Below are 10986 nucleotides of genomic sequence, written 5' to 3' on the forward strand. Positions count from 1 at the left end.
TATATATCACTCATCTCAAACTCAGTTCTGCTGGCTGCTGTTGGAGCTCCTTGCTTTCTATAGAAATCTGCTTTCAGAGATGAATGCAATTTAAAATGCTGTGGAAACGTGCTGATGTGGTTGTTGTTAGCCTCTTTCTGTCTCCCTCTGAACATGAAGAGATGGACAACACAGGAACCCCTGCTGACAACTATGCAAAGCACCACTGAAAGTTAAGAATGTAGCACCTTACTTTGATAGATTATTAATCTATCTGGATTATTAGATTACTAGATTATTAATCTATCTAGATTTAAAACTGAAGAGATTGTATTGATGGTCTCTGCCTAGACTTATGGGCAGATGAGCCTGTTATATTTTATTTGCACAATACTTTTCTCAGGAATAATTTTATGGCAGATACATCTTTGCTCTGAGCTCAGGATGGCCTCCTACTAAGAGGGCAATTTTCTGCCTCTAACCTCTTTTGGATGACTTGAAACAAAACCCCAAAGTGGGAAAAGTAGTCTTCTATTCACAAAACCCACTGATACTCCTTTTCCCTGCTGTTTGATCTACTACTAGTGTCTTCAAAGTGGAGGTGGAAAGGCATTATTGGTCAGCACTACCAGTTTGAGCTAGAAACCCTCCTCTTCTCTACCTGTGTGTTGAACATTTGCTGTGGAAGGTCCTTTCCCTCAACAGAGCTGCTTTGGAAATCCCAGATGAACTCTGCTATGGCTGAGAATTTGCTGGCAGGACAAAAGAAATGACTCCTGGGAGGTAATTCACTGAAGCCAGACTCAGATCAGTAGTTACAGATGAAAAGAGTCTTATTAAGTAAATTATTTCCCTATTAGATCAAGTTATGTTCACTGATTGGAATATTATATTCCACTAATACTCATTCCTCTTTTTTTTTCTATTGATATAATTTACTTATGGAAGCAAATGATGCAGAAAACAGATGAACCCTGCCCTGAACACCTTCCTCTTTATGTAAGGAGACAAAGCAAAGAGAGAATACAAAAGGGAATGATTAAACATTTGGATTTCCATTTAATCAATATTAATATTGCAACAGGCAAGGAAGAAGAAATACCATAGGGCATCTGACTTACGAACTTAGAGAGAGAGCTTTATGCTCCAGTGCAGAAATGCTAAGGCTGAAATAATTACAGGGTAATGTTTGTGGAGGAGGTGGTTATGGCAGTAAACAGCTTTTGCACAATTGTCTGAGGCACTCGATAAACACTGACTATCAGCCTACTCTGATGCATTTAACATTATTTAAGCTATGTTGCTTGGGAAAAAAAGAATCTAGCAAAATGCTGTGTAAGTCAAAGAATAATGGAGATACCCTAACTTCCAGGTTATAGTGTCTTCTGGTACTCTGGAAGATTCACAGCAGCAAATGATCTCACAGGGCGATTTCAGCTAACACAGGCTGCCTGCCAGCCATCAGCCATCAAGGGGCCATTTCAGCACCAAATCAGGCTACTGAGGGGGAAAGGGACACGCGTGTCCTCCAACTACTTCCTCCATATGCCAAACTTTCCTGCCACCTCTACCTACCTGCCCACATTACTTTGCAGGACCTAGTCACTCCCAGCAGCATTGAGCCAAGCAATCTAAGTTCCTCTGATGGCGCAACTGTTTCTCAACACAGGAATCACATGGATGCAGCTGGGTGCACAGTGCCCACAGCACCATCTCATAACTGACTGAGTCGCAAACGTATCACAGTACTCTGCTTTTGACAGCTAACCATGCAACGTGTTTCAGCTGAGCTATAAAGACTGGTACTGATAGTCCCAGGTTCAGCTTCACAGACCCTTTCAGGGCTTCTTCATGTTTTGGTGTGTCTGTGTGTTGTTGTTTCTTTGTTTTGTTTTGTTTTTAAGGTGTATGCACAAGATCTAATTTGATAATGGTGATCCTAGATTTTTAATGGCTTTGTCATGGTATTACATCGTGATTCTCCTGCAGACAACCAGATTCATAACTCTATTGGAGTAAAATGAAGCTGTCTGGGAAAATTTTCCTGTTGGTTTCTATTGTGTAAGGAGTTCTGGGAGTTCAAACTGAAAAATATGGGTACAATTTCTAGTCTACAGATAAATAAACAGCACTGCTGTTTAACCACCCCTGATACAGCATGCTGTTCATTTTTACCAATGAGCAGCACCAAAAGGGAAAGAGGAAGAGTAGGCAACATTTATTTACTTATTTGTTTGTTTGTTTATTTATTTTAAGCAGTAATGAGACTTTCCTTCTTATTCTCATTTACTAGTGTTGTTATAAAGCAGTTCTAGCAATTTTGCAGTCTTAGGAAAAAAAATTAAAAAAAAAAATGAAGAAGAAAGAAAATAATGAAAACTAAGTCAAACTGGTAAAAAGTTTGTTTCCACAACCTCTGTGAAACAGAGCTGAAGTTCCCTGTTCTGAAGTGGGGGGAAGAATCAGGCCACATGAAAGATTTTGGTTCAGGGTGAAATTCACAGAAACAGGCTTTGATCTAATATGCTAAAATATGCAACATTTATTCTGAAAAATTGTGAACTTTTTGAAGGCAGAGGTGTGAGCTCCACTTAGACCATCTGTATGTCCCCTCTCTTTCATGGAGGCCTTCTACTGGTGCTCCTGTGAGTGAAAGACCCTCACTGAGGAAGAGGAGTAACATTCTCAGTTGCAGTGCAGTTTTATAGATTTTATACCCACTCTTCTAGTCCAGTGTCCTATATATTCAAAGGCTGCGGTTTTCACATTTGGGTTCATTCCTGTCCTAAAGAATGATTAAGTTCTGGACAGAAAATCCACGCTCAAACCCTGATCATATTGCAATCTGGCTATGTAACCTTGAGGAAAGAGGAAATTCAGATCCTCTCATACTATATCCTAAAACATTTTTGTCTGCAATCCCAAAGTGTGTAAGAGAAAGAGATCACAACTTTATGCTGCAAAAATGTGAAGTGTGAAGTGAGACTCCATAGCACAGGTCTGATAGATGATTTCAAATCTAGATGGTTCTGTATTGAGCTCTGTATGGGTGCTTTGATTGTCTTTCTACTCTTTCCCCAGTCTTCTTTCTCTCCTCGTTTTCACTTCACAGACTTAAAGCTGGAGGACAGCCACTGTCATCTCCCTTTCTGGTAGCTGCTGTAGATACTAAGGGTTGGATTAGAACAGAGGCCTCTCTAATGTTATGAGGGAACACATGCTAACAGGAGCTTTTATATTGTGGGAGGTTTTAGGCTCTGAAGCATATAGAGGAGAGATAATGCTATAAATAAAATTGGGGTCCATTTTTTTTTTTTTCCAGAGGTTCAGGCTGGTAATGAAATGTGATACAGAGCTTAGATTTATGTTAGAAGGCAATGGAGATACTACTGATGAGCTTTTTCTTGAGGTTCACCTTGGAACAAGTGCTTACATATAAACTGAAGCTGAAATTGAATAGAAGCTTAAATAAAACAGAGCACTTAACACCTGCTTGGCGAAAGCAAGGTTTCTCTCTTCTGTTTCCTCTTGCCTGTTGAGGAAAATGGGTCCTGAGTTTCTGATACTCCATTTTCAGAAAAATTTTCTGCCATTTGATTTCTGCTTGAAATCAAATTTTGGAAATTTTATACAATTCATAGACTTTAATATATGCTCATTTATACAAATTATAGTTTCAAATATATACTTTTAATTACCCACTCACTATTTTTCTTCAACTACTATGCAGACTCACATTCATACACAAAACCACAAATATATTTATGTCCGTTTATGACCAGTTGCTTCTTTTTTTTTCTTTTTTTCTTTTTTTTCCCTAAATTGATTTTTATCTGTCCCCTATTGTGCCTTTGGGATCTTCTAGGATTTGAAACAGTTCCTAACTGTCATTTTGATTTCTCTATTTATTTTTTTCCATTGGACTTAGATTACAAGTATACAGGTAGGTTATGTGTTTTCACTGTACAAAGCGGAATCTCCAAAAAGTCAGTATTTTCCACTCTAATATATAATTTAGTGTGCTGCTAAGAAATAAAATGCAACCTCTCCCTAACTAAAGGTACCTTTTGTTGCCATTATCTTGACCTCCATTTCCAGTTATATCCTGTAGATTTTTTATTAAGGAGAATGAAAAAGAGAGAGAGAGATAAAATATGTGTAACCAGGACATTCAAACACACTTCATTGGTAAGTCCAGATGCATTGCTGGCAGCACAAGATTGACTTTTTGGTGATTTTTTTCCCCCAGAGTGCATAATAAAGTGCTTTGTGATGAATGAAATAATCCACCAGTTACCATAAGAAATGCTATTCCTAAAATTTGAATTTCTGCTGACCATGTCTGTTTTGCTTCTTCAAGTATAAAATAGCCTCCTGTGTGCAGTCTACTTCTTTTCCAAGACTAATGGCTGTTTTACTTCAAAATAGCTGAACAATAGTTTACAAAGAAAGTTATCAAGGATGTTGATCAGATCTCATGGGAAAAAGCCTCTTTCTAATGCCACGATCATTTGTAAGATGTCTTTTGGAAATAAATGACCATAATTTGCAAGATAATCCATCAACATTATTGTTATAGAAGCTGTCATGGGAATTAAGGGTTTTAGAAGTAGGATCTTTATATTTATGAAAAACAAAATTACTGTTGATCAAAAATAATATAATTATATCATTTTTGATTGCAGACATTTTATTAATGACAGGTTCCCATTGTAAATGAAAGTCAGCACACACAAAAATGATGAATTTATTGATGCAGCAATACCCAAGTAAATTAATTTTGCCCAATATTAATGCCGAGTTTGACACAATCCCTGTATCAATATCTGTACCTAGAGAGTGAAGCAGATACTAGTAGTACAAATATCAGACGGAGGTGGAAGCTTTCTGGGTGCTGTGAAAAACTTTGCATTTGAAGATCTTTTGGTCTCCTGTACTTTTTGTTTTTTTTCTCTCTAGTTAAAGGATAGGATATAGCAGGCTACCACATGCTGAGGCTTTTACAAAAGCATCAGCTGAATGTGTTAGGCTTTGCTCAAATATGTAACCAAGGACAAAACTTGCTCCAGACACAGTTATTTAAACAGATAATAGACTTGAGAAATAATAAAGAATTAAAATGTGGAAACTTTTCATCTACCAGTGCGTTTACAGTGAGGAAGGGCAACACTCTCTTGCAAGATAGACTTCCTATCCCCTTCAATCACATTAGCATCCATTTCTTGCACCTGTTCTAATTTATTTATTTATTTATTACTATTATTTTTTGTAGTAAGGGTGACTAAGACTGTATAACTTATTCCAGATAAGGCCTTTTTCAGCATTTTAGTACTATAACTTTGTGTACTTGAAGTTTCGTTTTTAGGACTTGTCTATTTGTTGTTGTCTTTTTGTTTTGTTTTGTTTTGTTTTGTTTTTTGGGGGTGGGGGCGGAATGAAATGCGTGCCTCTGAAATACTTGTTGCATCTGAGGTTTTGGTCACTGGAACTCTCAGGCATTTGCACATCTGTAGATCAAATGTTCTGTGAGCTTCAGCTGACAGGTGTTCAGTTTTAGGCACTATCATTATATCTTCACTGAGAGAATTGTTGCGCACTGGAACAGGCTCCCTAGGGAAGCAGTCACTGCATCAAGCCTGTTGGAGTTTAAGAAGCATTTGGACTGTGCACTTAGTCACATGATCTGAATTTTTGGGTAGACCTGTGTGGTGCCAGGAGTTGGACTCAATGATCCTTATGGGTCCCTTCCAACTCGGGATGTTCTACGATTCTACGATTACAAAATTAAGATAATGAATATGGGTGAAACACGAATGAATATGGAAAAATCCTTTGTCAGTGAAACTTGTGGAAGCTGTGGCAGTGAGGAGACCTGCTTTTATGCTATTGGTACAAACTTCATAACTTCTTCTGTAGCACAGAAGCTAGCTGTTTGTACCACATACTAACTTTTCAAATGTCAGGTCTACTCATCTGCAGATGAAATTTTGCAAATAAATCAGAGGTAGAGGATGACCTATATGGAGTCACCATCATCTTCTAGCAACTCAGTGTAGCACAAACCCTGTCTTCCTATCAATCTGGAAAAGGACACCTCCAGCAGAAGTGACACCTACCAGCACTAAAAGCATTGGTATTTCCTGTCTCAGAGCCCTGACTGGTATCATAACCTTTGGCACCTGAACATTCCTGATAGCAGCACTGTGATCAGGAAGTTAATTAGCTAGAAAAGGGAAATATTTTCAATAATTGCTGATTACTATCCCATTGTGTAAGGAAGCAATCATGCAATGGAAATGTATGTACAAGCCTAGAGGATAGAAAAGGCCACAAAGAAGTTTATGGACATAAATCATTCCAGATACAGGAGGCTAAGAATAAAAAAGAGGCTAAATACTAACACTAAGGTGCATATTGCACTCATGAATACTCAGCTTGTTTGAAGACAGTGCTCTGTTGTGAAAGAGTAACAATCGCTTTAGTAAACTGTTGAGCCACATGTAGTGGAGAATGTTGCAAGAAAAGTAAGTGGATAAATTGTGGCCTCTAAGGTCAGCAACACAATGTGTTTTTCTCCTCAGTATTTAACAATAGCATACGGAAGAAGCGGTATTGTGAAGTTTTCTGACTGGTATGAAATTAAATGTGAAATGTTCTTTTACCTCTCCCTCTCTTTCCTGTCTTTTTTCTTTTGGTGCAGATCCTTAGCTGGAATAAAGCCTCACAAGTATGTTCTTCCTTAAGGAGCTACTTCATATTATGTCAGCCGATAAGGTGGTCTATTGATGTCAATGATTTACTTTTGAATATTGTGGTACTGATTCCAGCATGGATTTACATCTTTTGAGGATTGTATCTAGAATTAGTTCTTTATTTCAATATATATAGTTTAGAAGTGAGCAAATAATCTAAGGTAACTTGACATTTATTTTTTTTTCTACTCCTTAGGAGAATATGTAATGATATAACTTTCCATGAAGCACTATGTGCCAATAACTCTTAGTCTTTAGCTCTTCAAGAAATTAAACCCTGTAAATATTTGCAAATGATACCTGAACCTGTTCTTTAATCCGTCAAACTCACATACTGAAATCAACAAAGATGACAAACTAAATACCTAAGTAGTTGAAGCAGGTCTGTTTACCATTTATGATGTTTGGAAACCATTTTTTATTCAGTTTATCTTCTCAAGTTATTAAAACACTACTCTGGATTTGTACTTACTGAGGCTTACACTTAGATCTATATTCTTGCGCTCTGATTCCAACAATATTTTTCTTATTTTGTAAAGTGCCATTAATATTTACTCCGAGTCAGATTTTACTGCTTTTGATGGTGCTGAATAGCACTTCCTTGCCTGAACAGACAATGAGAATTCTCATACAGAGAAGTGTTATTTAGTGAGAGTGAGACATACTGATCGACTAAGAAGAATACTTGCCATTTAACAAGAAGGTATATGTTACATGTTTAAACAGTGGTACTTTATAAAAAGGTGCACGCAACATTACTCTTCAGAAAAGTGTAAGAAGACAATGTTCTTTCAAGAGCACATAACCAATTTCAGGGGAGTATCACATGTTGCCACGGAAACCAAGAACTTCAATTACTTTGTGAAACTTCTAAACAAAACATACTAAACAGACGATTAGGAGCAAACTATAAGAGTTGGTCAAATATATATTCCAAAACAACTTGTTTGCCATGTGGAGATCCCACCTAATTTGTGCCAAACCTTCATTCAGGGACATGGTATATATAACTTCATAGCTGTGGACTCACCTAGGCTGAACCCTAGTGAACCCTACTAGCTCACAGTGTATGATGGACTGCAAAAAGAAATTCAGCCTCAACAAGAGATCCCTTGGTTGATAAATCTCTGCTAACCATGAAATCAAAATGGAGTGGATGAAATCTAAGGTGTTCAGGCCTAAGAATAGCTATACTAGTAAATGAACCATATCAAGTCATTTAACAGTCTGTTTAGCTCAGTACACTGTTCTTCATGGTGTCCAGTAGACATTGAATATGAAAAAGTATACGAACAAAACAGTGTAAAATGATATTTTCTCCCATTCTTATTCCCAGGTTCTGGAAATCGTTGGTATAAGAATTTCCTGAGACAGGTGTTATAACCTCATCTTTGTGTTTAATACCCCTTGAAGAATTTTCTTGCATGAATAACTCTATTTACTTTCTTAACCATTTATAATTCTGACCCCTGTAATATCCTGAAGCAATGATATGTGAAGAGAATACTTCCTTCCTTTAGTTTAAGAGTCTTGCTCAGTCATTGTGTTGGGTTCCCTCTAGCTCATTGTGTGGAATGGCAAATAATTTTTCTCTGTTCACCTTCTCCATGCCACTCATGGTACTTTTGCTGGCTGTAATATGTTTTTTTTTTTTTCTCTTTTTCCCCAGTATTGAGATCCCTTATCTTCTTATTTGTCCTCATCTGAAATCTCCTTATCTTTCATTGGCCTTATTTAACTGCTCCCTGCCATTATAACAAGTAATGCTGCTTTCACTCTCTCTCTTTTTCCCCCCACTATTTCTCTCCCACTTCTTTCTAGTAGCCTGTTTCACTGTTTGGCTGACGCTGAGCACTGAATTGTCAGTTTCAATGAATTCCAGGATCATTTTTTTGAGAAGTAAGCATTAACTTACAGATCAACACTGTACGTGTCTAATTAAAGTTATATTTTCCTTGTGCTTCAGTTTGTATTTACTGACATTGAATTTCACCTGATGCTTTGTAGCTCAGTTACTTAGCAATAGGAGCCCTCTGCAACTCTTAGATGTCAATTCTTATTTTCACTGCCCTGGACAATTTTGTTCCACATCTTATATGAAAACCCTGAAAGGCATTGGGGCCACTTATTTTATCTTTCTACTGTAAAAATTAGCCATTTATAGCTACTTCTTCTTTCCCGTCTTTTATGCCCTCTCATGAAAGGGTCCTTTCTTATGCCCTGTGTCAATGTGTCTTCCAACAAACAGGTGGATAAAATGCTCTGCAAATCAGATCAGCTGGAATTGGATAGTGCAATGGGAAGCCCTCATGTGCTCTTGGGGTCTTCAGGAAGCTAAGAATCTGTACCAGTAGCCTAGAATAAACTCAGGAAAAACAAACAAACAAAAACAAACAAACAAAAAACCCCTCTCCTCAGCAGTGACACCATGGACTACAAATGGAAAACAGAGATAGGAAAATGAAGTCCATCAGCACTGCAGAGGGATTCAAAAATCAACAAGGGTAAAAGAACACAAGTGAGTTTCAGGCAGGGATTTCAAGAAAATAAAATGTTCTCTGTGATTCTGTGATTCTTGGGATTAGGATAAGTAGTAGGCAGTGAAATGCAGGATCAGGTTGTGCCTGGGAGCTCTTATACCTCTTGGGCCCCTCAGCCCTTCTTGCAGTTTACAATCACACAGACACTTGACACAGAAAAAGATGTTTGAGGAGAGGTAGTATCTTGTCCTCAGAAAAATCCATCCTGCTTTACAAACTGCTGTTTGCTCAGACTGATACCCCTGAAAGAGAATCCAGAAGCAGGCTGCAGCCTGAGTTAGCTGACATATAAGTCTACAGATGGCTTGTGGGCTGAAATCCCTTGTAATGGATGATAACATGGAGCACTGCTTCATTATTAAGTGCTTAATTGGTTACATGATAATTTTAGTATGATAGTTTGAACCAGTCAGTTTAAATGTTTTCATTTTTCCTTTAGCAAAGCAAATTCTTTCATTTAGATTTTTTTTTTCTCCTCAAGGTCACTGATGAGTTGTTGACTTGTGAGGGGAAAAATGCGTATCTTCAGGTCACTAGCTTTCAGATGAGGCCATCTGCTTCAAACTGGTGGAAGAAAAATGGTAGTGTCTCTTGCTGGAAATTAATAAATTGATTCAGACATGCTCAGGAAATTATATTGTGCCACAGGGAAAAATTTATTGATGACCTCATCTGGAAATCACCTTCTGCCTCAAGTCACAAAGACTCTGGAAGTATGCTGGATAAAGACATTGGAGAATAGTTACATGGGAAATCCTGCCATTGGATGTTCCAGATAATGTATGAAGGAGTCTTTTGTATCTCTAAATCTGGGATAACTGCAATTTGTAGCCATTATAATCTTTTTCTAGCTAGTCTCACTACAGATGCAAAACTTATTCCTATGCGTGTCTTATCTTCCCCTTAAATTTTTGAAAGCTATCTGCTTTAATCTTGTAAAATAGGTCAAAGAAAGGATAGGTCAGGGTTTTTTTTCAATTTACCAGTCTATTAGGTGCTTTCATGTCCCCCGTTGCATTTTCACTTGAGTGTCCTAAACCACTTCTGGAGAGATGGTACGTTGTTTTCTCCATTTCATCTGTGAGGATGAAAGGTCATACAGGATATCTCTGACACTGAACAGATCACAGCCTGGGACTTCTGAGCTCTAGCTTAAACCTTTGACCAATTGCCTATTCTGTTATTTGCAGATCCAAGAAGAATATCAGACTTGTGCAAGACTGAAAGAGGAAACAGGGTTTGTTTGTAAATCTGAGTCTCTTGCAGAAAATGAAATATAAATTTATTTGTTTATTTATTTATTTTCCCAGTGCATCCATGCATGCCTTAGACTGTCTTATTTGGGGACAGGGTAGTAAATATAATTTATTTAATTAAGTTATCCATTACATTTGCAGAGATGTATGTATGGCTAAAGATAATCAGTAGAATAGATTGATAGTAAATCCTTTTCTTTTGGTGTACGTTGTTCAGAGTAGCAATGGTGAGCAAGCATGGTGCTTTGAATAACACTTGTGATTTGAAAAGAGTTGTGGCTGCCCTGCTGCCACAATTCTTCAAAAACATTCCAGGAAATATTTAATGAGATAAAATATTAGTGAATATTTACGTTTTAGCAGTGTCATTATCCTTGTCTGATGCTGTATATACAAGCAGGTAAAAGCAGTCCCCAGCTCAAATAGCTTAATTTAAGCAGACGAGAAGAACACAGATGA

Source organism: Anser anser (assembly GCF_964211835.1).
Source record: "Anser anser genome assembly, chromosome: 3".
In the NCBI taxonomy this organism is placed as follows: Eukaryota; Metazoa; Chordata; class Aves; order Anseriformes; family Anatidae; genus Anser; species Anser anser.